The sequence below is a fragment of the Oncorhynchus kisutch genome, linkage group LG5, assembly GCF_002021735.2.
Source record: "Oncorhynchus kisutch isolate 150728-3 linkage group LG5, Okis_V2, whole genome shotgun sequence".
NCBI lineage: Eukaryota > Metazoa > Chordata > Actinopteri > Salmoniformes > Salmonidae > Oncorhynchus > Oncorhynchus kisutch.
This window is the reverse complement of record NC_034178.2, coordinates 17,526,661-17,551,092: the sequence shown is the minus strand read 5'-3', so window position 1 is coordinate 17,551,092 and position 24,432 is coordinate 17,526,661. Positions and strand designations below refer to the sequence as shown.

Genomic DNA, 24,432 nt, shown 5'->3' with positions numbered 1-24,432 from the left:
ATTGCCTGTCTTAGATCAGTTAGGATCACCACTTTATTTTAAGAATGTGAAATTTCAGAATAATAGTACAGCTTTTCAGAATGCTGTTAATTTCAGCTATTTCGTTCATCACATTACCAGTGGGTCAGAAGCTTACATACACTCAATTAGTATTTGGTAGCATTGCCTTTAAATTGTTTAACTTGGGCCAAAGGTTTCAGGTAGCCTTCCACAAGCTTCCCACAATAAGTTGGGTGTATTTTGGCACATTCTTCCTGACAGAGCTAGTGTAACTGAGTCAGGTTTGTAGGCCTCCTTGCTCTCACACGCTTTTTCAGTTCTGTCCACAAATTTTCTATGGGATTGAGGTCAGGGCTTTGTGATGGCCACTCCAATACCGTGACTTTGTGGTCCTTAAGCCATTGTGCCACAATTTTGGACATATGCTTGGGGTCATTGTCCATTTGTGACCAATCTTTAACTTCCTGACTGATGTCTTGAGATGTTGCTTCAATATATCCACATAATTTTCTATCCTCATGATGCCATCTGTTTTGTGAAGTGCACTAGTCCCTCCTACAGAAAAGCACCCCCACAACATGATGCTGCCACCCCCGTGCTTCACAGTTGGGATGGTGTTTTTCGACTTGCAAGGCTCCCCCTTTTCCTCCAATCATAACGATGGTCATTATGGCCAAACAGTTCTATTTTTGTTTCATCAGACCAGAGGACATTTCTCCAAAAGTACGACCTTTGTCCCCATGTGCAATTGCAAACTGTAGTCTGGCATTTTATTCCGTTTTTTGAGCAGTGGCTTCTTCCTTGCTGAGCGGCCTTTCAGGTTATGTCCGATATAGGACTCGTTTTACTGTGGATATAGATACTTTTGTACCTGTTTCCTCCAGCACATCACAAGGTCCTTGGCAGTTGTTCTGGGATTGATTTGCACTTTTCGCACCAAAGTACGTTCATCTCTAGGAGACAGAACATGTCTCCTTGCTGAGCAGTATGATGGCTGCGTGGACCCATGGTGTTTATACTTGCGTACTATTGTTTGTACAGATGATTGTGGTAGCTTCAGGCGACGAACCAGACTTTTTTTTAAAGTCTTGGCTGATTTATTTTGATTTTTCCATCATGTCAAGCAAAGAGGCACTGAGTTTGAAGGTAGGCCTTGAAATACATCCACAGGTACCTCCAATTGACTCAAATTATGTCAATTAGCCTATCAGAAGCTTCTAAAGCCATGACATAATTTTCTGGATTTTCCTAGCTGTTTAAAGGCACAGTCAACTTAGTGTATGTAAACTTCTGACCCACTGGAATTGTGATACAGTGAATTATAAGTGAAATTATTTGTCTGTAAACAATTGTTGGAAAAATGACTTGTCTCATGCACAAAGTAGATGTCCTAACTGACTTGCCAAAACTATAATTTGTTAACAAGTAATTTGGGGAGTATTTGAAAATCTAGCTTTAATGACTTTAACCTAAACTTCCGACTTCAACTATATAGTGTATCTGCAGACATACATGGAAAGCAAATTTGCTAAATCATAGTTAAAGTGTGGGTCTGGTCTGATGTGACATTTATGCTTAAATCCAAAAATGACCAAAACATGGGCTGAAACATCATATTCATAATCAGTGAAGACATCTCATGGATACATTCACAACCTAAAATTGACACTACTCCACATGGCACACAACAATTCTAAAGGAAAACACACAAAATCCAATTTAATTTGTTTCCTCTTTCAGTCCAGACCTTTAAGGCTAGGCGTCCCGCTAAAGAGTCAACTGGAGGGCCCGCAATTCAAATAAATAATCGTAAAAATTATGGATATTAAACATTTAGGAACATACAAGTGTCTTATATCGGTTAAAAGCTTATTCTTTTTAATCTAACTGTACTGCCTGATTTACAATACGCTTTACAGTGAAAGCATGTAAAGCATTTTAATGCCCTGTGATTGTTTGAGAACAGCGCCCCACATCAAAATATTTTTCCTTCAGCACAAGTTTCATAAATTCACAGATAGTGGTTAAATATTCACTTACTTTTTGAAAATCTTCCTCTGGTATGTCATCCAAAGGGGCCCAGTTACAACATGTTGTGTCGTTTTGTTAGATAAAATCCTTCTTTATATCCCAAAAAGTCTGTTTAGTTCGTGCCATCTATTTGAGTAATCCACTTTTTCAACATGCAAAGAAAGGAATCCAAAAAGGTACCGCTAAACTTTGTTAAAACAAGTCAAAATACATTTCTATGTAATCCTCAGGTATCCTAAAATGTCATTAAATTATACTATTTCATATGGAAAGAAGTATGTTCAATAGAAAAACGATATTAGCAGCTGCGCGTCATCTTCTTCGCACATGGATAGACTGATTTCCAAACTACTAAATCTCATAATTCCTCTTTGGGAAGAAACCAGCCTGAAACATTGAACAAAGACTACTGACATCCAGTGGAAGCCATAGGAACTGCATACTAGGAGCTAGATAAACATTTTTCCCTATACGTTTCAATGGAAGAGCATGGGCTCTAAAAAAAAAACGAAGTTTTGGTTGGTTTTCTCCTCCCATATCTACTGTGTTATAGTCTCCTACATTATTTTAAAATTTCTACAAACCTCAGAGTGTTTTCTTTCCAATGGTACCAATTACATGCATATCCTGGCTCCAGGGCCTGAGCAACAGGCAGTTTACTTTGGGCACGTCAGTCAGGCAGAAATTGAGAAAAATAGACCCTAGCCTGAGGAAGTTTTTAATGCTCTGATTTCTCCACTTTCACAGGACATATTCTATTCAATAATTTTGAATGGTGTAAAATGTTTTTGAATAAGACACAGGACATGTCACATGTATCAGTTTGTAGCCTATTGTTGATTTATGTATTATTTATTTAATGTAATTAATATCTTATCATATAGGCTATATCTCATATGCGGGTTTGGATGAGGCTGGGATACCTTGTTAGCGTCCCAACTATATGACCATCAGATGCATAATCTCTAACACGTTATCACATCAAGATCACTTATTTTGTCATTAAACCGCACATAAGGGCACGGCGCAGTCAAGGAGAAAAAGTAGGACAACCGTCTGGTAAGGTAGTACAGTAGCCCCCTGAATGCTGCGGGTGAGCATGCGTAGAAAGATTGCAACCCATCATGAATCACATCGCCGTCCAACATTTGGAGCGAACAACAACGCACCGTTATCATCAGGTTTTGACTCGGCATTCCACTGGCATCTGTTGGAAAATTTGCCTATCACTTGTCCGCAGGTAAGGATATATAACGTTTATTTAAATAGCTTGACAAATGCAGTGCGCAAGTTTTGTTCTTACTTCTACCCTGGCTGTTGATCGGAAAGAGTAACTTTAATGTCAAAGAGAAATGTCAAGCAGCGTTTTTAATGTATGTTATGGATGTTTTGTTCACGAGCGAATAATCTGTCCGTGCACAAAGAAATCATATGATAATGTGCCTGACCTGATACACTGTTCAAACTTATCCGGTCTATTTCAGGATATATCCTACCTGGTAATACATTAAGACAGTCTACAGTAGTGCATTTTGTTCCACCCAAGAATTGGGATCTTGGTTATAGTTGACAGCATGATGATATATGTTCTGGTATTTCTGACTTTGTGAACCTTTGGCGTCATAAAATCCAAAAGCTATCAGTTTGTTTTGTGTAAGAGCTCAATTATGAAAAAAGGTGTTTTGCAACACTCAAACTTTTCTCTCAATGGGGGGATTCCGATAATGTAGATTTCAGCCACGTTTTGAGTTTAATCCTCTCTGGTCCATCTCAGTCTGGTCTATCTATATAGTATAAATGTGTATCCAGATACATACCTTTCATTAAAAGCTTTCCTGCTGTGCTTGGACACTTGGACCAACCTACATTATCAGGAGTGCTGTTCTCTTTGGATTTTGTAATTGACAACAAGTGTGTAAAACGTAACACCTTTTTAAACAGATTACAGTTGTCCTCACAAAAGAAAGAAAGCAAATGTTCTACTTTGGTGAAGGTGCCAAGTTCACATAATTCCACTGTTAGCTGGTTATGTGTTGCTATTTCTGGGTATCAAACAAGTCACACATGGAAAAATGACTCATTTAACATATCTCAAGCACTGTGTCAGAAGCATTCAGATCATTGAAGAATACTAATGTAATGCAGCTCATGCTGTTTGGTATAGAGGGCAAACACCTCTTGACCTCCCAAGAGGTGTTTGCAAATGTGTGAATATGGAGCAAGATTCATATTTGTATTACCAGGTAAGGATCTGTTTTGTATATATGTTATGTAGATCATTAGTAGGTTTGTAATGCTGCCAGAGCGCAGGGCAGCGGATCTCTTTCAATTTGAGAATACATGAAGCTGGTAAAACTATTTACTTAAAAATGATAGAATGACAAACTAAATAAATATGTATAGCAGCCAAGAGGTAGGCCTAGCTACAAGGTGGTTTCTTCCGTGTCTTCTCTATGGTGGTGGAGGGAATGATGAAGAACTATAGGCTATTTGTGTGAACTGCGGAGGCCCGTCACATGCTTGACCACTTTGGCCAATCAGAACGTTGATAAAAAGCTGCTGTTTTCGGGGCGTTCCGACATGTGGGCATTTCTGCATCTGCAGTAACCCCTCTTTATACTTCAACTGGTAAATTTTTAATTTAGGACAGGTGGGAGGAGAGGGTGTTCCAGTACAGTAAGTGGTGTTAATGCACAATAATGTTGGATGCCAGCCACCGATAAACCCCAGGCTCTGTCGTAACCGGCCGCGACCGGGAGGTCTGTGGGGCGACGCACAATTGGCCTAGCGTCGTCCAGGTTAGAGAGGGGTTGGCCGGTAGGGATATCCTTGTCTCATCATGCACCAGCAACTCCTGTGGCGGGCCGGGCGCAGTGCGCGCTAATCAAGGTTGCCAGGTGCACGGTGTTTCCTCCAACACACTGGTGCGGCTGGCTTCCGGGTTGGATGCGCGCTGTGTTAAGAAGCAGTTGGTTGGGTGGTGTATCGGAGGACGCATGACTTTCAACCTTCGTCTCTCCCGAGCCCGTACGGGAGTTGTAGCGATGAGACAAGATAGTAGCTACTGAAACAATTGGATACCATGAAATTGGGGAGAAAACAATTAAAAAAAGAAGAAGGGGCGGAGGCGACTACGGTAGCTAGCTTTCTGTACACTGGTAGACAGTGTCCTTCGCCCCTGCCTGTCAGGCACTGTTTTCCCACAGTTCTGTTAACAACAGCGAGGGCAGGTGCTCGGCACGCGGGAGCGAAGGACACTGTGTGCTAGCTTAGCCAGCTAGTCCTACGGAGGACTCTAGTACACAGCAGCTGGGAGGTGAGCAAGCTAACAAGCATTCTGTGTCACTAACTATCAAGCTAGCTAGTATACGGTGTTGCCCAAGCCTCGTGTGTTAGAGGGAGACGGTGATGACCTGTAGACAGTGTACTTCACCCCCGCCTGTCGCAGACAGTTTTCTCTGGTACACAGCAGGCAGGAACGACACAGTGTGCTAGCTAGCTAACTAGAAAGCTAGCACACTGTGTCGCTAACTAGCAAGCTAGCTAGTAAACTAGCATACGGTGTCACCCTAGGCTCCTGTCTGCTGTGCTAGTGGGAGGCAGGGACGACTGGAAGAGAGTGTCCTTCGTCCCAGCCTATCAGGCACTGTAATTCCACAGTTCTGTTAATGACTGAGGGCAGGTGGGAGGGAAGGACACTGTCTACTGGTGTCGCTCCTGCTAGATAGCAAGGAGGACTCCAGTAGGCATGGGCGAAAAACTCAGATAATACTTTTATTTCCACACCATTCTGCTGAGGACACCCACACCGGAGTGATCACATCAAAGCCCAAGGAGCCTGAACATCTCTGGATGTTGCTTTGGATATTTAGCCTATATTCACTATTGGTTGAGATGCAGGCACTGTTCTAGCTTGTTATGTTAGTGTGGGCAATTGAAAATGTGAATGCATTTAGGTTATAGAACAACAGGTTTTTACCTCATCAGCTCGGGGATTCGATCCAGCAACCTTTCGGCTCCTGGCCCAACGCTCTAACCACTAGGCTACCTGCTGCTCCAAGATTCATTCCCATACCAGGAGTCGAATCCGGGCCGCCAGGGTAAAAACCACGAATCCTAACCGCTAGACCATATGGGAAATGCATGAATACACCACACCAAAAGCTTGATTTTTATGGGTGTTTTAAAACGATTTTCCTGCAATTCTATGTCGTAAAGATTTATGTTTTCTACTTGGCCAATTGATTTGATAGGTGGGAAATGTTCTTGTTACTTATGCTCATGCTAGTCACATTAGCTCAACAGTCCCGAGGGTGAAACACCAATCTGTAGAGATCCTTAAGAGGATTTATTAACCTCTGAAGGATCATTGCCCCCTAAAGCGCAACTCTAAATTGCGCCTAGATTTCTAAGTCATATTGGCCTTTCTCATGCATTTCAAAGATGATGGAACAAAAAATAATGCATGTTTTTGTCTTTGTATTATCTTTTACCAGATATGTGTCATTCTCCTACATTCATTTCGCATTTCCACAAACTCCAAAGTGTTTCCTTTCAAATGGTATCAAGCATATGCATATCATTGCTTCAGGTCCTGAGCTACAGGCAGTTAGATTTGGGTATGTCATTTTAGGTGACATTTTAGAAAAAGGGTCCGATCCTTAAGAGGTCCTTTAAACAGTAACAGCAGCATAGGCGATGAGTCAAAATAGTTAGTGCAAAAAGGGTAAATGCAGATAGTTAACTATTTAGCAGTTTCCATTCCAAGTGGTGATGCTGCACGTCAAGATGCTCTCAATGGTGCAGCTGTAGAATGTTTTGAGGATCTGAGGGCCCATGCCAAATCTTTTCAGCATCCTGATGGGGAAGAGGTGTTGTCATGCCCTCTTCAGGACTGTGTTGGTGTGTGTGAACTAGGGCCGGGTGATATGGCCAAAATATCATATCTCTTTCTAAATTTAGTTTATGAATAGTGAGTGACCCTAGGGTGGCAACACATACATTCTAAGTGATTTCAATGTGTCTTTTTCCATTATGATTGTTTTATACTGTTCAGTTCAACTTCAACTGAAAATAATATTTTGCATTTTCATCAACTTCTGCATTTCGGGCACTCATTTCAGTTCATTTCCACACTGCCACGTAGGGCTGCACGGTATGGCCAAACAATCTAAGCTGTATTTCTAACCAAATGTTGCAATTGCGATGTTAATTGCGATTTAGAGCAACACACTTGGGTAAACTGTTGAAATAACGGAAATAGAATGATAATTCAAATTCTATAGTTAGAATATAATAGTGGGCATTTTCAATAGTGTTTGACATGACAGCGAATTAAAATGAAGAGTAGGAACCAAAGTGTTGATAAGTGTTTCCTTGTGGACTCTAATCTTTGGATACATTTCATGTTTTCTCTTAGATACAAGATGTAGCTGAGATATTCTTGCTTCGCATATTCCTCTTTGATTTAGAAGATACTGTTGCAAAAACATGCTGATTTAGGTCTACACCATCACTGGTATTATCAGGCTGTATAGCTAATTGGGTTCGCTCTGACTCAGTACAAGTATTAGCTAGCTAGCAATTAGCATTAGCAATTAGTATGGACTATTAGCGGCTAACAAGATTGATGAAATACAATCTAGCTGTTTCCAGATGTAAGAAGTCACAAACTAATAGTGTAATTACAGAATGCTAGTGGATTTACCGTTGAAGTCAGAAGTTTACATATACCTTAACCAAATACATTTAAACTCAGTTTTCACAATTCCTGACATTTTAATGCTAGTAAAAATTCCCGGTCTTAGGATCACCACTTTATTTTAAGAAAGTGAAATGTCAATAATAGTAGAGAGAATAATTTATTTCAATTTTTATTTCTTTCGTCACATTCCCATTGGGTCAGAAGTTTACATACACTCAATTAGTATTTGGTAGCATTGCCTTTAAATTGTTTAACTTGGGTCAAACGTTTTGGGTAGCCTTCCACAAGCTTCCCATGATACGTTGGGCCCATTCCTCCTGACAGAGCTGGTGTAACTGAGTCAGTTTTGTAGGCCTCCTTGCTCACACACGCTTTTTCTGTCCTGCCCACACATTTTCTATGGGATTTAGGTCGGGGCTTTGTGATGGCCACTCCAATACCTTGACTTTGTTGTTTTTAAGCCATTTTGCCACAACTTTGGAAGTATGCTTGGGGTCATTGTCCATTTGGAAGACCCATTTGTGACCAAGCTTTAACTTCCTGACTGATGTCTTGAGATGTTACTTCAATACATACTCATACTCATAATTTTCCGTCCTCATGATGCCATGTATTTTTCAGCAAAGCACCCCCACAACATGATGCTGCCACCCCCGTGCTTCACGGTTGGGATGGTGTTCTTCGGCTTGCAAGCTTTCCTCTATTTCCTCCAAACATAACGATTGTCAAACGGTTGTATTTTTGTTTCATCAGACCAGAGGACATTTCTCCAAATGTACGATCTTTGTCCCCATGTGTAGTTGCAAACTGTAATCTGGCTTTTTTATTGCGGTTTTTGAGCATTGGCTTCTTCTTTGCTGAGCGGCCTTTCAGGTTATGTCGATATAGGACGCATTAGAGGTCCGGTCCATCCTGTGCCACCTTCACACACCAGTCCTCCGGTGGCAGCTCCCCGCACCAGGCTTCCTGTGCGTGTCCTCAGTTCAGTACCACCAGTTCCAGCACCACGCACCAGGCCTTCAGTGCGCCTCGATTGTTTAGCACTATCAGAGCCTTCCTCCTCTCCAGTGCTGTCAGAGTCTCCCACCTGTTTAGCGCTGCTGGAGCCTCCCGCCTGTTCAGCGCAGCCAGAGCTTTCCTCCTCTACGGCGCTGCTGGAGTCTCCCGCCTGTTCAGCGCTGCCAGAACCTTCCTCCTCTACAGCGCTGCTGGAGTCTCCCGCCTGTTTAGCGCAGCCAGAGCTGCCAGCCTGCATGGAGCAGCCAGAGCTGCCAGCCTGCATGGAGCAGCCAGAGCTGCCAGCCTGCATGGAGCAGCCAGAGCTGCCAGCCTGCATGGAGCAGCCAGAGCTGCCAGCCTGCATGGAGCAGCCAGAGCTGCCAGCCTGCATGGAGCAGCCAGAGCTGCCAGCCTGCATGGAGCAGCCAGAGCCGCCAGTCTGCATGGAGCAGCCAGAGCCGCCAGTCTGCATGGAGCAGCCAGAGCCGCCAGTCTGCATGGAGCAGCCAGAGCCGCCAGTCTGCATGGAGCAGCCAGAGCCGGCAGTCTGCATGGAGCAGCCAGAGCCGCCAGTCTGAATGGAGCAGCCAGAGCCGCCAGTCTGCATGGAGCAGCCAGAGCCGGCAGTCTGCATGGAGCAGCCAGAGCCGCCAGTCTGCATGGAGCAGCCAGATCCGCCAGTCTGCATGGAGCAGCCAGAGCCGCCAGTCTGCATGGAGCAGCCAGAGCCGCCAGTCTGCATGGAGCAGCCAGATCCGCCAGTCAGCCAGACTCTTCCAGATCTGCCAGTCAACCAGACTCTCCCAGATCTGCTAGTCAACCAGACTCTTCCAGATCCGCCAGCCAGCCAGGATCTGCCGGAGCAAACTACCTGCCTGAGCTTCCTCTCAGTGCTGGGCTTCCTCTCAGTGCTGAGCTTCCTCTCAGTGCTGAGCTTCCTCTCAGTGCTGAGCTTCCTCTCAGTCCCGAGCTTCCCCTCAGTCCCGAGCTTCCCCTCAGTCCCGAGCTTCCCCTCAGTCCCGAGCTTCCCCTCAGTCCCGAGCTTCTACCTCAGTCCCGAGCTGCCCCTCAATCCAGTGGGGTCCTTGGTGAGGGTTATTAGGCCTAGGTCGGCTGCTTGCCTTACGGAGTCGATAGGAACGTTAGCCCAAGCTATTTAGGAGGGATATCACACCTGGCACAAATGATTGTCTAGTTCTGTTTTTCCTGCTGAGGGGTGCCCTATACCTGCACTCAGAGTGGAGTAGTTCAAAGTCCAGGTACAGGGAGTGGCTTGGGTCTAAAATGATTTTGTGAGCCTTACGGAGGGCCCTGACCTTAAAGATCTCATCCAGGCCTGACTGTTTGACTCCAAGTACCTTGCTTGTTGTGGTAATAATCCTTCTCAACATATTTCTCTGGCTAACAGTGGCATTGCCAAACCAACAAACAATACAAAAAGTTAAAATACTCTCATTAAAAGATTTGTAAAACAGAGTCAAAATAGTACAGTCTACATTAAAAGATCACAGCTTTTTGAGAAAGTACAGTCTCTGTTGGCTCTTTTTGTAGATCAGGTCTGTACATTTACTCCACTGAAGCTTATTGTCCAAAAGGACACCCAGATATTTGTATTCCTCTACAATTTCTATATTCTGACCTCTGACAGATGTTGCAGAGGTAGGTGTTGTACGCTTCCTGAAGTCTCTGCACATCTATTTGGTCTTGTTGGTATTGAGGACCAAGTGTGATTCCTCACACCACTCTACAAAGTCATCTAGGACCGGGCCATGATGTTCTTCGTCATCATGCAACAGGCTGATCAAGGCAGTGTCATCAGCGAACTTAACGAGGTGTCTGTCCGTATGGGAACTAGTACAACTGTTACTGTACAGGAGTGGGGACAAAACATATCCCTGAGGAGAGCCTGTGTGGGTATTGCGTATATCCAACACGCGGGGACTTATTTTAAGCGTTGGCTCAGGAACTCCAACAGCCACAAAACCAGCCCCCCATCTAAGGAGACGTCCCGAATGACATTCTGGCACAGAGACTAAGGCTGGATTGTGTTGAAGGCAGAAGAAAAGTCAACAAACAGAACCCTGACATGGGATTTGGCACCCTCTAGATGTCTATAGACTATGTTAATTAAGGAGGGTAAGAATGGCATCATCAACTCTGCTAGGCTGATAGGCAAACTGAAATGGGTCGATAAGCTTCTGGGTGACACTGAGTATGACTTCGCAATTTTCTCAAGGAATTTCATTACGAAGGATGTCAAGGCGACAGGGCTGTAGTACAGAGGGATTAGATGCTTTAGGAAATGGTATAATTATTGAGTTTTTCCACAATACTGGCACGTGTTGCTGGTCGAGTGAGGATTGGAAAATGTCTGTTAAACACCAGCCAATTGTTCAGCACAGTGCTTTACCACACGTCCACTTATTTTGTCTGGGCCTGGGCTTTTGTATACGTTAAATCCCCTGAGTAACATTAAAACATCAGACTGTTTAACAACAACTCCCTCAAACATTTGTAATGATGCTTCCATTTGTTTTTTTCACCTCCGACACAAAGTTGTCCGAATCAAATCTTGAGAAGAAAACATTCAGTTCATTAGCCATGTTCTGGCCCTCATATCCCCCAAGGTCAGCACTGTTTTTTTCCTCCTGCCTATGTGGGGGGTACTAGCCATGGATTTAATCCCTTGCCAGGCCACCCTTGCGTTTCCTGTGGAGAGGGTCCTCTCCACCCTTTGCTTGTATGCCTCCTTGTCCACCAGTATCTGTCTTTTGATCTCACATTGTATATCTCTTAAAGACTGTCTATCACCCACAGCATAAACTGCCTTCTTCCTAGCAAGTAGTGATTTTAGATATTTTGATACCCAAGGGTTATTGTTAGGGAAGACTTTACAGGTTTTAGTAGACACAACTGACTCAACACAAGTTTACGTAGTCTGAAATAACATCTGTGAGTTCATCAAGATCAGAGGTGCTGTGCTCAAATACCTCCCACATTGTACAGTCAAAACACCCCTGGAGACAAGTGATACTGTTGTCATTCCAGATCTGGACAGTTTTAACTGTGGGTTTCTACCTCTCCAGGAGCCGACAATAGATTTGCCTGAGGTAGACCACATTGTGGTCTGATGTCCCCAGGGGAGGTCTGGTGGTGGCAGAGAATGCATTTGGTATTGTCCCATAGCACAAATCAAGAGTCCTATTTTTGCTAGTGTGACATTTCACATACTGGTGATATGTGCGCAGGACTTTGCAAGGTATAGTTGTTAAAATCCCCTAAAATAAATTTGGGAGCGTCGGGAGAGATGGATTCCAGTTTCTGTGACAGATTATAAATAATCTGATGCCTTTTTTATATTAGCTTTCGGGTTGAAGGGGCACAACGGTAACAAACCATTGGGGGAACTCACAGGGCAGATGGTAAGGTCGCAGTGATACAGAAAACAATAGTATGGGTCTTGCCTGTCCTAGCCACTCGGGGGCTCACCATCTAACGCTTCTAGCCCCTTCTTATTAATGGTATCTGTTGCTTTTATACATGTATTGCTACTCGAAAGTTGTCTTAATTCTCGCTCAAAAAGCATCTGTGGCTTATTTTTCAAATTGGCATGTTTTGTTTCAAAATTTCTTCACGAGTGAAAGTTTCACCGAGTTGTGAGAGTACTTTTGCACGTATAACACACTGTGGCTGAGGAAAGGCACTACTCCCAATATAAGTGAACCTCACATGTGGAATTACTAATGCTTGCATTGGATGTGGTCGTGGAAGCAGAACAACTTGTTTCGTCGACAAGTGCAGGTGTAGAACTGCTGGTAGAAGCAGTACTACCACCAGTAGAGCTGGTATGTGTCTCTATGGATGCGGGCATTACTTCTTCTTTTTTTTACCATTTTATCTATTTTTGAGCAAAAAGAATGAGCAGCAGCTACGTTTGGCTACATACGCGAGAGAGTAACGGTTAATGTGATTGGATTATTTATTTGACTAGGCTACCTGTATTTGACGTTGTTATTTCGCTGACCACTAGATGTGTGTACCCCTGGGAGTGTGCGTACCCCTGGGGGACACGTACCCCAGTTTGAGAATACCTGTTGTAGATTACAGCATGCCCTTGTTTTGCTGTAGGTAAGCACACTGTTCAAAGGAATAGGATATTAGCTGCGTATCCCAACTCCCGAAGTGACTTGGCTATGTTTTAGAAATGACTGGGAATCTGTTCAAAACAGTCCATGTATTTCAAATTGGAAATCGGAGGTGGATACTTTGAAAACAGGGTTGTGTTAAGTTGGCACCAAACAGTAAAAACTGTGAAATTGAGAGGTATCTCTAATTGTCAAATAAGAAGTGCTTGTTTTCATTTTCTGAAACATTTTGCTACAGTATGCTCTTGTGAACATGACCCAGGCCTCCTGGTAGATACAGGGAGAACTCGGATGCTGCAGGGGCCCCTATACTCGGCCTCCAGGGTTCTCTATATGGGCCTGCGCATGATTGAGAAGATGGTGTGGGAAGATTCATACTGTTTGTGAATGTGCCATTTAGGCAAATCCCACTCCCATGAGAAAAGTGCAATCCAGGTGAGCTGTGCTGACTCTAGCCCTGAGGTCAACCTCCATCCCCCCCTATCCATCCCCACTTCCCCCTTTCCCTCTCTCTCCCAGGTGTGCACTGCCTACTAGATAAGAAAGCGTCAGGTGCACCATGGGAAAATAAGTCATAAATCGGCAGAATAGGCCTGGGAAAAATTATAGATGCAGGGCTATGCACATGAAATGCAGAAACACAAAAAACACTTTGAATGCAAACTATGAACTTGACTTGATACTTTCGTGTTGATATGTTAGAATGGACCCGGACGATGTTGGGCCAATTGTGTTCCGCCCTATGGGACTCCAATCACGGCCCGATGTGATACAGCCTGGATTCAAACCAGGGATTGTAGTGACACCTCTTGCACTGAGATGCAGTGCCTTAGACCGCTGCGTCACTCGGCAGCGACCCCGTAATGGGTTGCTCTATGATCGCTGTGAGATCCTATACCAGCTTTTGTTTACTGTAGTGGTTCTCATTGACTGGTATGAGACTGGACTGTTGTGCCTTTTTACTGTGAGGGTGGGGTTCATTAGGCACTAGACAGAGAAACTGACAGACAGCCAGGGACCACCTGGACCTGTAAGAAACGCTCATTTACATGTTCTGTTGATTGCCCTCATGAACACAACACTGAAGTAGAGTGTTTTTGCACAGTAGTGGGGATAAGTAGTTCAACAAGCTAGAATTGGGAATACTATTTGAATGAGCATTTGAGTTGAAGTATCCTGAAGGCTACAATATAGAAATCAACAATTGTAATGTCAATAGGTAAAATGTATGCAATATTGGAATGCTCTCATAACCTTACATTTTACATTTACATTTAGCAGGCGCTCTTATCCAGAGCGACATAGTTAGTGCATTCATCTTAAGATAGCTAGGTGAGAGTCGTAGTAAATCTTTTTTTTCTCTCAGTGAAGGAGTTATCAGCAAAGTCAGTGCTATTACAAAAAGACACGTGCAGTAAAAAACAAACATTTATGGGGATAACAATGAGATGTCTTATTTAATATACTCTTTGAATAGGTAGGGTTTCAGAAGTTTTCAGAAGATGGGCAGTGACTGCTGTCCTAGTGTCAGGGGGAAGCTTGTTCCACCATTGGGGTGCCAGGACAGAGAAGACCTTTAATTAGGCTGGGATGGTCAAGAGACCAGACGTGGCAGAAAGGAGTGCTCCCGTTGTGGTGTGGAGTTTGAGCATATCCTGAAGGTAGAGAAGGGTCGGTTCCCATTGCTGCTCCGTAGGCAACCCTCATGGTGTTGTGGTGGATTCAAGCTTCGAATGGAAGCCAGTGGAATGTGCAGAGGAGTGAGGTGACCTGGGAGAACTTGGGAAGGTTGAACACCAAGTGTTCTGAATAAGTTGCAGGGTTTTGATGGCACAAGCGGGGAGCCCAGCCAACAGAGAGTTGCAGTAGTCCAGACGGGAGATGACAAGTGCCTGGATTAGGACCTGTGCCGCTTCCTGTATGAAGAAAGGTTGTACTCTACGGATTAAACTCTATAGTATGTACCGATCTTTGAGTTTGCCACATTATGTTGCTCTAACATTAGTAAAAAGGTGTTTTTAAATCTAGACCCCACTATCAGCATAAATCAGAGAAATGAGATTCAAAGCTACAGACTACATTGTTATCATGTGGAATCCCCCCCCCCCCCCCCCATGTACTTTACCATTGCCTTTGCATTGTGGGGCCCTGTGTTCACCATGAAATGTACATGTTTATACGACACTCGACGGAGCCTGCCATAGAGGTTGCTGGGTAGTCAACTGCACATAAATAAATTGGCTCCCTGTCTCGGGTGTCTCGGCGGACCTAAACAAATGATCGCTGTGGAGATGAACTAGGATATTGGGAAGGTCAGCTGGTTCCAGCAGTTAGCTGCAAGGATACGGAGAGTGAAGGGGTCTAGGTCTACGTCCCAACTGGCACCCTATTCCATATGGAGTGCATTACTTTTGATCAGGCTCTTGTCAAAAGTATAGCAGTATGTAGTAGAGGTCGACCGATTATGATTTTTCAACACCAATACCGATTATTGGAGGACAAAAAAAAAAGCAGATACCGATTAATCGGACGTTTTTTAAAATGTGTGTGTGTGTGTGTGTGTGTGTGTGTGTGTGTATATACACATTTTTGTAATAATGACAATACATATGAGCTTTTGGATGGGTGTTCTTTAAGGGGATTCCACAGGTTGGTGGTATTGTTTGATTTAGCCGTTGCTGACCCCATGCTTACATCTTTATCACAAATAAGACACCTTGCTTTCCCTGGTGACAATTCCATGTAATAGTCCCACACTGGTGCTCTGTTTTTCTCTGCCATCTGTAAAACACACATACAGCTCTGAAGTGACAATGATACTGAAGAGTCTGCCTAGGAGACAAATACTCTCAACTGTTTGAATAAAAATAGAGTTTAAGTTACCTGTGATGAATGTTGAAAACAAAAACTGTAATTTCTACGTGCAGGAAATCCTATTTTATTTTAATAATGGACATGGTAAGAATTGACTACCGAAGTGTGAGTCATAATTCCCATGACACCTAGCAAAATCTGAAAAGCGGTTCCTTCATTCATTTATTCCATAGGATATTTTTTAGAGTCACTTAAAATAAGGTCTGTGTTTTGTGTAGGCTTAAACCACCTTGCCAATTTTATAACTGTGTAGATATCCATAGGACAAGGTAACTCTGATCAATATTGGCTAAATATAAGCGAATATCACAGTACTTATTTGAAGTAGATCAAGACATTCTCTATGGAAGACATGAACGGTAAAATAACGAAGGAACCCCTTTCAGGTTAAGACGCAAGTTATTACAGGAATTATAACGCGTTGACTATTTCTCTCTAAACCATATTCCTTTGACTATTACGAGCCTGCTGCTGCCTACCACCCCTCAATCAGACTGCTCTATCAAATATCAAATCATAGACTTAACTATAATAAACACACTGAAATACGAGCCTTAGGTCAAATCCGGAAACTATCACCTCAAACAAAACGTTTATTCCGTTCTGTATTTTATCTTACGGGTGGCATCCATGAGTCTAAATATTCCTGTTACATTGCACAACCTTCAATGTTATGTCATAATTACGTAAAATTCTGGCAAATTAGTTCGCAAAAAGCCAGGCGGCCCAAACTGTTGCATATACCCTGACTCTGCGTGCAATGAACGCAAGAGAAGTGACACAATTTCACCAGGTTAATATTGCCTGCTAACCTGGATTTCATTTAGCTAAATATACAGGTTTAAAAATATATACTTGTGTATTGATTTTAAGAAAGGCATTGATGTTTATGGTTAAGTACACATTGGAGCAACGACAGTCGTTGATTGATTTGTTTTTTATAAGATAACTTTAATGCTAGCTAGCAACTTACCTTGGCTTACTGCATTCGCGTAACAGGCAGGCTCCTCATGAGGCAGGTGGTTAGAGCGTTGGACTAGTTAACTGTAAGGTTGCAAGATTTCATCCCCCGAGCTGACTTGGGAAAAACTGTCGTTCTGCCTCGTTCCTAGGCCGTCATTGAAAAAAAGAATGTGTTCTTAACTGACTTGCCTAGTTAAATAAAGATTAGATAAAGGTGTAAATAAAAAATAATAAAAAAATAAGCAAAATCGGCGCCCAAAATACCGATTTCCAATTGTTATGAAAACAACTTGAAATCGGCCCTAATTAATCAGCCATTCCGATTTAATCGGTCGACCTATGTAAGGAATAGCGTGCCAGTTAGATGCAGCCTGGGAGCTCGGAGGGGCGGTGCAAGAAGACAGGAGGGCTGGGGAAGACCCCTACTGTTGGGTGATTCATTCATCATTCCTGTCAGGTACAGAGCTATTATGGGTAGAGAACAGAGGGAAAAAGGAGTTCTTGAACAGCAATGGTCTATGTAAACTCATGTCATTAGCACACACACACCCACCCCCCAAAAAAACACCTACGTCTATCCTTTGGCCTTCTCACAGATGGGTGAGGAGAGGGCAGGCAAGTAGAGGTATGCTGTGAACCCTAGTTCATCTCAGGTTGCCAGTGATTATATGCTAGCCCATCTTGTGTAAGGTTCTCTTTATTGGTTTGGTCATTTTGTCCTTCTCTGCCCTTCAGTTGAGCTGTAGAAGCTACCTCTGCACTCCCCCACTCTGCGCTTCCCCCATAGGTTAAAGATACCAATCTAGGCCCCTCTCTGGCTGTCAGATCTGGAGGTCATGTCCCCCACAACATCGACAGCCCTTAGATGTGAATGTGTGATAGTGCAGATGTAAATGTGTGATAATGCACTCAATGCCCATCAAGGGCAGAGTGAAGGAGAGGAGCTGATGCATATTTGGCTGCTGGAGTGCAGAGCAAGAGGCTGCCACCCTCCTCTCTGTTACCTCACCCTCTCCACACTCTCTGCTCTAGCGAAGGCTATTATGTAACTTCAAAACATGGCTCATTCTCCCTTGTTTTCGAAGAGGTATAACTATTCCCTGGGCTGCCTTCGCTTCATTAAACTGAGGTCAGGTTACGTGGCATGTTGAAGCTCTGCCAGTCATCGGGTCTGTTTGGAGAGGCAGTCAGATGGAAAACACTCCTCACAACAAGGCACTGGTTGCAAACGCAGCCCTGTCTCCCACACAATACTTCAACTCAGTCCAGTAGTATTTTCATACCTACAGTAGCATCTGGGTCATATTCATTAGTGCACACTGCTTCAAACTCTTTTGCAACGGAAAAGGAAAACAAGCATTCAGGTAGATCCCTCTCTGTTACATTGTGTTTTTTAAATTTGGTACCTGATTAACAAAACCCAGTCAGCAGATGATTCTCTGAAGACCACAAGGCCAACTTAACATAAGTGATGTCATGGAGTAAAGGTCTACAGAGCCAAAATAGCTTCAATCAGTCCACTTAATCCTATGTTGTGCCGGAATACTTACTAATCAATGTTTTTCAATCAATATCAAATTGATTTGTCAGCCTGTTTAAGCAACGACTAACTTCATTAACTGATTATCTTAAATACAAGGAATTACAGGCAAACTGAATAGCAGTCAGTCCCATAAATGCCCTACATGTATTAATATGTTTCTGAACAGGGCAGAGGTCACCTCAAGTAAGAAAGTAAAGAGTTATTGCAAGTAGATAGAAAGACGGTAGAGGTCTCTTCAGTAAGGTATAGGAGCTGAAGGCACACACCCAAACACGTAACTGGTGCAGACCAACCTCATAAGGTTATGATTATATACTGCAGAGTTAACCTTTAGTACCTCCCAGTGGTGTAAAATACTTCAGTAAAAATAATACTTTTAAAGTACTACTTAAGAAGTTGTTTTGGGTCATCTGTACTTTACTATTTATATTTTGGACAATTTATACTTTAACTCCACTACATTCTTAATGATAATAACACTTTTTACGCTATACATTTTTCCTGACACCCAAAGGTTATATTTTTTCTGCTTGGCAGTACAGGAAAATGGTCCAATTCACATGCTTATCAAGAGAACATCCTTGGTGATCCCAACTGTCTTCAATCTGGAGAACTCTAAACTAAACACACATGCTTCATTTGCTAATTATGTTGGAGTGTATCCCCTGGATATCCGTTTAAAAAAAAATTGCGCCATCTGGTTTGCTTAATATAAGGAATTTGAAATTATGTATACTGTTACTTTGACACATGAATACATTTTAGGGATGACATTTACTTTGATACTTAAGTATATTTAAAACCAATTACTTTTAGACTTTTACTCAAGTAGTATTTTACTGGATGACTCACTTTTACTTAAGTAATTTTTCTATTAAGATACAGTGCCTTGCGAAAGTATTCGGCCCCCTTGAACTTTGCAACCTTTTGCCACATTTCAGGCTTCAAACATAAAGATATAAAACTGTATTTTTTTGTGAAGAATCAACAACAAGTGGGACACAATCATGAAGTGGAACGACATTTATTGGATATTTCAAACTTTTTTAACAAATCAAAAACAAAAAAATTGGGCGTGCAAAATTATTCAGCCCCTTTACTTTCAGTGCAGCAAACTCTCTCCAGAAGTTCAGTGAGGATCTCTGAATGATCCAATGTTGACCTAAATGACTAATGATGATAAATACAATCCCACCTGTGTGTAATCAAGTCTCCATATAAATGCACCTGCACTGTGATAGTCTCAGAGGTCCGTTAAAAGCGCAGAGAGCATCATGAAGAACAAGGAACACACCAGGCAGGTCCGAGATACTGTTGTGAAGAAGTTTAAAGCCAGATTTGGATACAAAAAGATTTCCCAAGCTTTAAACATCCCAAGGAGCACTGTGCAAGCGATAATATTGAAATGGAAGGAGTATCAGACCACTGCAAATCTACCAAGACCTGGCCGTCCCTCTAAACTTTCAGCTCATACAAGGAGAAGACTGATCAGAGATGCAGCCAAGAGGCCCATGATCACTCTGGATGAACTGCAGAGATATACAGCTGAGGTGGGAGACTCTGTCCATAGGACAACAATCAGTCGTATATTGCACAAATCTGGCCTTTATGGAAGAGTGGCAAGAAGAAAGCCATTTCTTAAAGATATCCATAAAAAGTGTTGTTTAAAGTTTGCCACAAGCCACCTGGGAGACACACCAAACATGTGGAAGAAGGTGCCCTGGTCAGATGAAACCAAAATTGAACTTTTTGGCAACAATGCAAAACGTTATGTTTGGCGTAAAAGCAACACAGCTCATCACTCTGAACACACCATCCCCACTGTCAAACATGGTGGTGGCAGTATCATGGTTTGGGCCTGCTTTTCTTCAGCAGGGACAGGGAAGATGGTTAAAATTGATGGGAAGATGGATGGAGCCAAATACAGGACCATTCTGGAAGAAAACCTGATGGAGTCTGCAAAAGACCTGAGACTGGGACGGAGATGTGTCTTCCAACAAGACAATGATCCACAACATAAAGCAAAATCTACAATGGAATGGTTCAAAAATAAACATATCCAGGTGTTAGAATGGCCAAGTCAAAGTCCAGACCTGAATCCAATCGAGAATCTGTGGAAAGAACTGAAAACTCCTGTTCACAAATGCTCTCCATCCAACCTCACTGAGCTCGAGCTGTTTTGCAAGGAGGAATGGGAAAAAATTTCAGTCTCTCGATGTGCAAAACTGATAGAGACATACCCCAAGCGACTTACAGCTGTAATCGCAGCAAAAGGTGGCGCTACAAAGTATTAACTTAAGGGGGCTGAATAATTTTGCACGTCCAATTTTTCCGTTTTTGATTTGTTAAAAAAGTTTGAAATATCCAATAAATGTCGTTCCACTTCATGATTGTGTCCCACTTGTTGTTGATTCTTCACAAAAAAATACAGTTTTATATCTTTATGTTTGAAGCCTGAAATGTGGCAAAAGGTCGCAAAGTTCAAGGGGGCCGAATACTTTCGCAAGGCACTGTATCTTTACTTTTACTCAAGTATGACAATTGGGTACTTTTTCCACCACTGAGTACCACACATTACTTGTAGCTGAAAAGTTTTTTTAATTGATTTTTTTAATGACATGAATCAGCATTAGCTGGGGGGAAGAGACACTTCAACAGTCTTTAGTTTCACCTTTAGTACCCGCAGTGACTCTTTATCAACTCTTTGCTCGTAAATGGCAGAATGAAATCCCTCTACTCCTTAACTGTGTCACATCCTCCAACAGACACTTCCTCATTTCCACTATGGCGGAGAACGAGAGAGAGGGGAAAGGGCTCCAGTAGATTATGTGTATAATTACTTCCACAGTAGGAGATTCACAGGCCGGCAGAAAGCCCCTCTACAGCTGAGACCATAATAATAGAATGATTTAGAATGGACAATCCCATTCAAGTGAATATCCTGTGATTGGGAGGACAGGCAGCCATATTGATTTGAAGATATTCCTGGAGGATTAAGTGGACTGAAGTTTTTTTTTTGGCTCTGTTGACCTTTCTCTATAGCAACACTTCTTTTAAGATGACCTTGTGATCTTTAACAGAGATTAATCTGTATCTCAACCTGGGTTGTGTTCATTAGGCCCCAACCAAAGAAAATGGACAGAGACAGGAAAGGGAGTACCTGGACAATAAGAAACGCTCCATTCAAGTAAGAAAATACAAGTAACGAGTTATTTCATAAAGTAGATAGAAAGCAGGTAGAGGTCTCTTCAGTAAGGTAGCACACACCGAAACACATAACAGCCTTAGTCAAATGGTCCATTGGTCCAAATCACAAATAGGCCTAAGAACTAGAAGCTTCATCATAATCATCAATATTACAAATGACCTTCAAATCAGTATTACAAATTACCTTTAAATCATTTTTTAAATGTCTTTCCAGTGAGGGTGATCAAACCATATTGGAAAGTCAGGACAGAGATCATACAAACCCTTCAAAGAAGGGTTTCCAGTACATGTCTTATCAAATTAATTAACGTGTTCAATTCAAACTCAAAAAAGAAAAACGTCCATGTGTGTGCCTCTTTAAGATACCTTGGCATGAAGACAAAAGGAAAACTCACTAAACCCAAATGAAATAGAACACTCACAATAAATCAAATGTAGTATTTTAAAAACACCAACAAATTGTCATATCAGGTGTGTTGTGTGTGAGTATTTGCAAAACTAAAGGTAAAAACAAACAAAAATGGTCAGGCCTTATTTAATTTGGCAGTTTATGGCCTTACTCTCACTCACTACTCTCCCCAAGACCATAGCCCCAGGAAACATTTCAAAGAGAGAAAATGACTACCCACATTATCCTGGAAAAAAAGAAAAAAAGTCAATTTCATTAGCATTCACTATAATAATATCAAAATCAGTAACCCAAAGGTTTATGATAAGTCCATTGTATTCCCTCAAATCATTAATCGTTTGTTTTAATGTACCCTAGCGCTTATGTGCGCTCAATTTAGCATGTGCTACCCTTAGACTCTGTGGCGAGATACATTTTGCTGTGTATAACAATTCACTCCCATATTATATAACTGGTCTCTTTTTCATAACCATATAACATTATTCTGGTATCGTTACTAAATGTACTACTTTTTTAACTGTCGCAAATGTCAATTTCTCAGCGTAAGGTATCAGTGATATTTGATCCCAGGCATCTATTAAAGTAGTTTGAGACATGGTCTCCTACGTCTCCCTTAAGGGTTTGTTTATTTTAAGTTTGCAGGGGCAGTATTGAGTAGCTTGGATGAAATGTGCCCAGAGTAAATGGCCTGCTCCTCAGTCCCAGTTGCTAATATATGCATATTATTATTAGTATTGGATAGAAAACACTCTGACGTTTCTAAAACTGTTTAAATGATGTCTGTGAGCATAACAAAACTCATATGGCAGGCAAAAACCTGAGAAGAAATCCAAACAGGAAGTGGGAAATCTGAGGTTGGTCGATTTTCAACCCAGCCCCTATTGAATACACAGTGGGATATTGGTTGTGTTCCACTTCCTAAGGCTTCCACTAGATGTCAACCATCTTTAGAAACTTGTTTGAGGATTCTACTGTGAAGTGGGGGCTCATAAGGGCTGTTTGAGCCAGGTCTCTGGCAGATTGCCACAGGCTCTGAGGCGCGGTCACGAGAGAGTTAGCTCTCGTTCCATTGCTTTTCGACAGACATAGGAATTCTCCGGTTGGAATATTAGTTTTATGTTAAAAACATCCTAAAGATTGATTCCATACATCGTTTGACATGTTTCTACGGACAAAATGTTTCCACGGACTAAATCAAACATTTAATGTGGAACTGGGATTCCTGGGAGTGCATTCTGATGAAGATCATCAAAAGGTAAGTGAATATTTATAATGCTATTGATGACTAATGTTGACTATCCAATATGGCGGATATCTTTTTGGCTGCTTTGTTGCATGGTTTGCTTTTTCACAGCGGTTGCATTAAGGAGAAGTGTATCTATATTTCCATGTCTAACAATTGTATTTTCATCGACATTAATGAGTATTTCTGTAAAATGATGTGGCTCTCTGCAATATCACCGGATGTTTTTGGAACTAGTGAACATAATGCGCCAATGTATACTGAGAATTTTAAAACAAAACATATGTATTGTGTAACATGAAGTCCTATGAGTGTCATCTGATGAAGATCATCAAACGTTAGTGATTAATTTTCTCTTTTTGTGACTTCTCTCTTTGGCTGGAAAAATTGCTGAATTATTCTGTGACTTGGCGGTGACCTAACATAATCGTTTGTGGTGCTTTCGCTGTAAAGCCTATTTGAAATCGGACACTTTGGTGGGATTAACAACAAGATTACCTTTAAAATGGTATAAGATACATGTATGTTTGAGGAATTTTAATAATGAGATTTCTGTAGTTTGAATTTGGCACTCTGCACTTTCACTGGCTGTTGTCATATCAATCGCGTTAACTAGTTGGATATAGGGGGCGCCCTTTTAATTTTTGGATGAAAAACGTTCCCGTTTTAAACAAGATATTTTGTCACGAAAAGATGCTCGACTATGCATATAATTGACAGCTTTGGAAAGAAAACACTCTGACGTTTCCAAAACTGCAAAGATATTGTCTGTGAGTGCCACAGAACTGATGTTACAGGCGAAACCCAGATAAAATCCAATCAGGAAGTGCCACATTTTTTAAAACCGCCTCATGCCAATGACTCCTTATATGGCTGTGAAGGAGCTAGGAGTCAGCTTACGTTTTCCACCTTTTCCCCAAGGTGTCTACAGCATTGTGATGTCTTTTTAGGCATTTCCATTGGAGAATGGCTGTAAGAGACCATATAGGGCAAGTGGTCGCATGGTGTCTCCCGGAGAAAACCTTGCGTAAAATACTGAGGTAGCCATTTTTCCAATCGTTTCTTATGAGAAACCAACTGCCTCGACAGATATATTATCGAATACATATGTTAAAAACACCTTGAGGATGGATCCTAAAAAACGTTTGCCGTGTTTCTGTCGATATTATGGAGCAAATTTTGAAAAAAGTTTGGCGTTATAGTTTAAGTATTTTTCGGTCGATTTCTCAGCCAAGCAGGATTAACAAGTTTTTCGCCTACAAAAATAATATTTTTGGAAAAGATCTTTTGGTCTTGTTCATAGTGGAGTTTGTA

The 24,432-nt window shown here is 42.1% G+C and overlaps 1 protein-coding gene across 1 annotated transcript in view; it reads left to right on the top strand.

Moving 5' to 3' along the window:
* Positions 1-3,119: 3,119 nt before the first annotated feature.
* The window catches only part of LOC109890457 (zinc finger protein 385B-like), a 48,146-nt gene continuing 26,833 nt past the window's right edge, over positions 3,120-24,432 (top strand). Inside the window, exon 1 of the mRNA XM_020482393.2 lies at positions 3,120-3,271. The gene's annotated coding sequence lies outside the window, so the exon portion shown is untranslated. The remainder of the gene's footprint in view (positions 3,272-24,432) is intronic.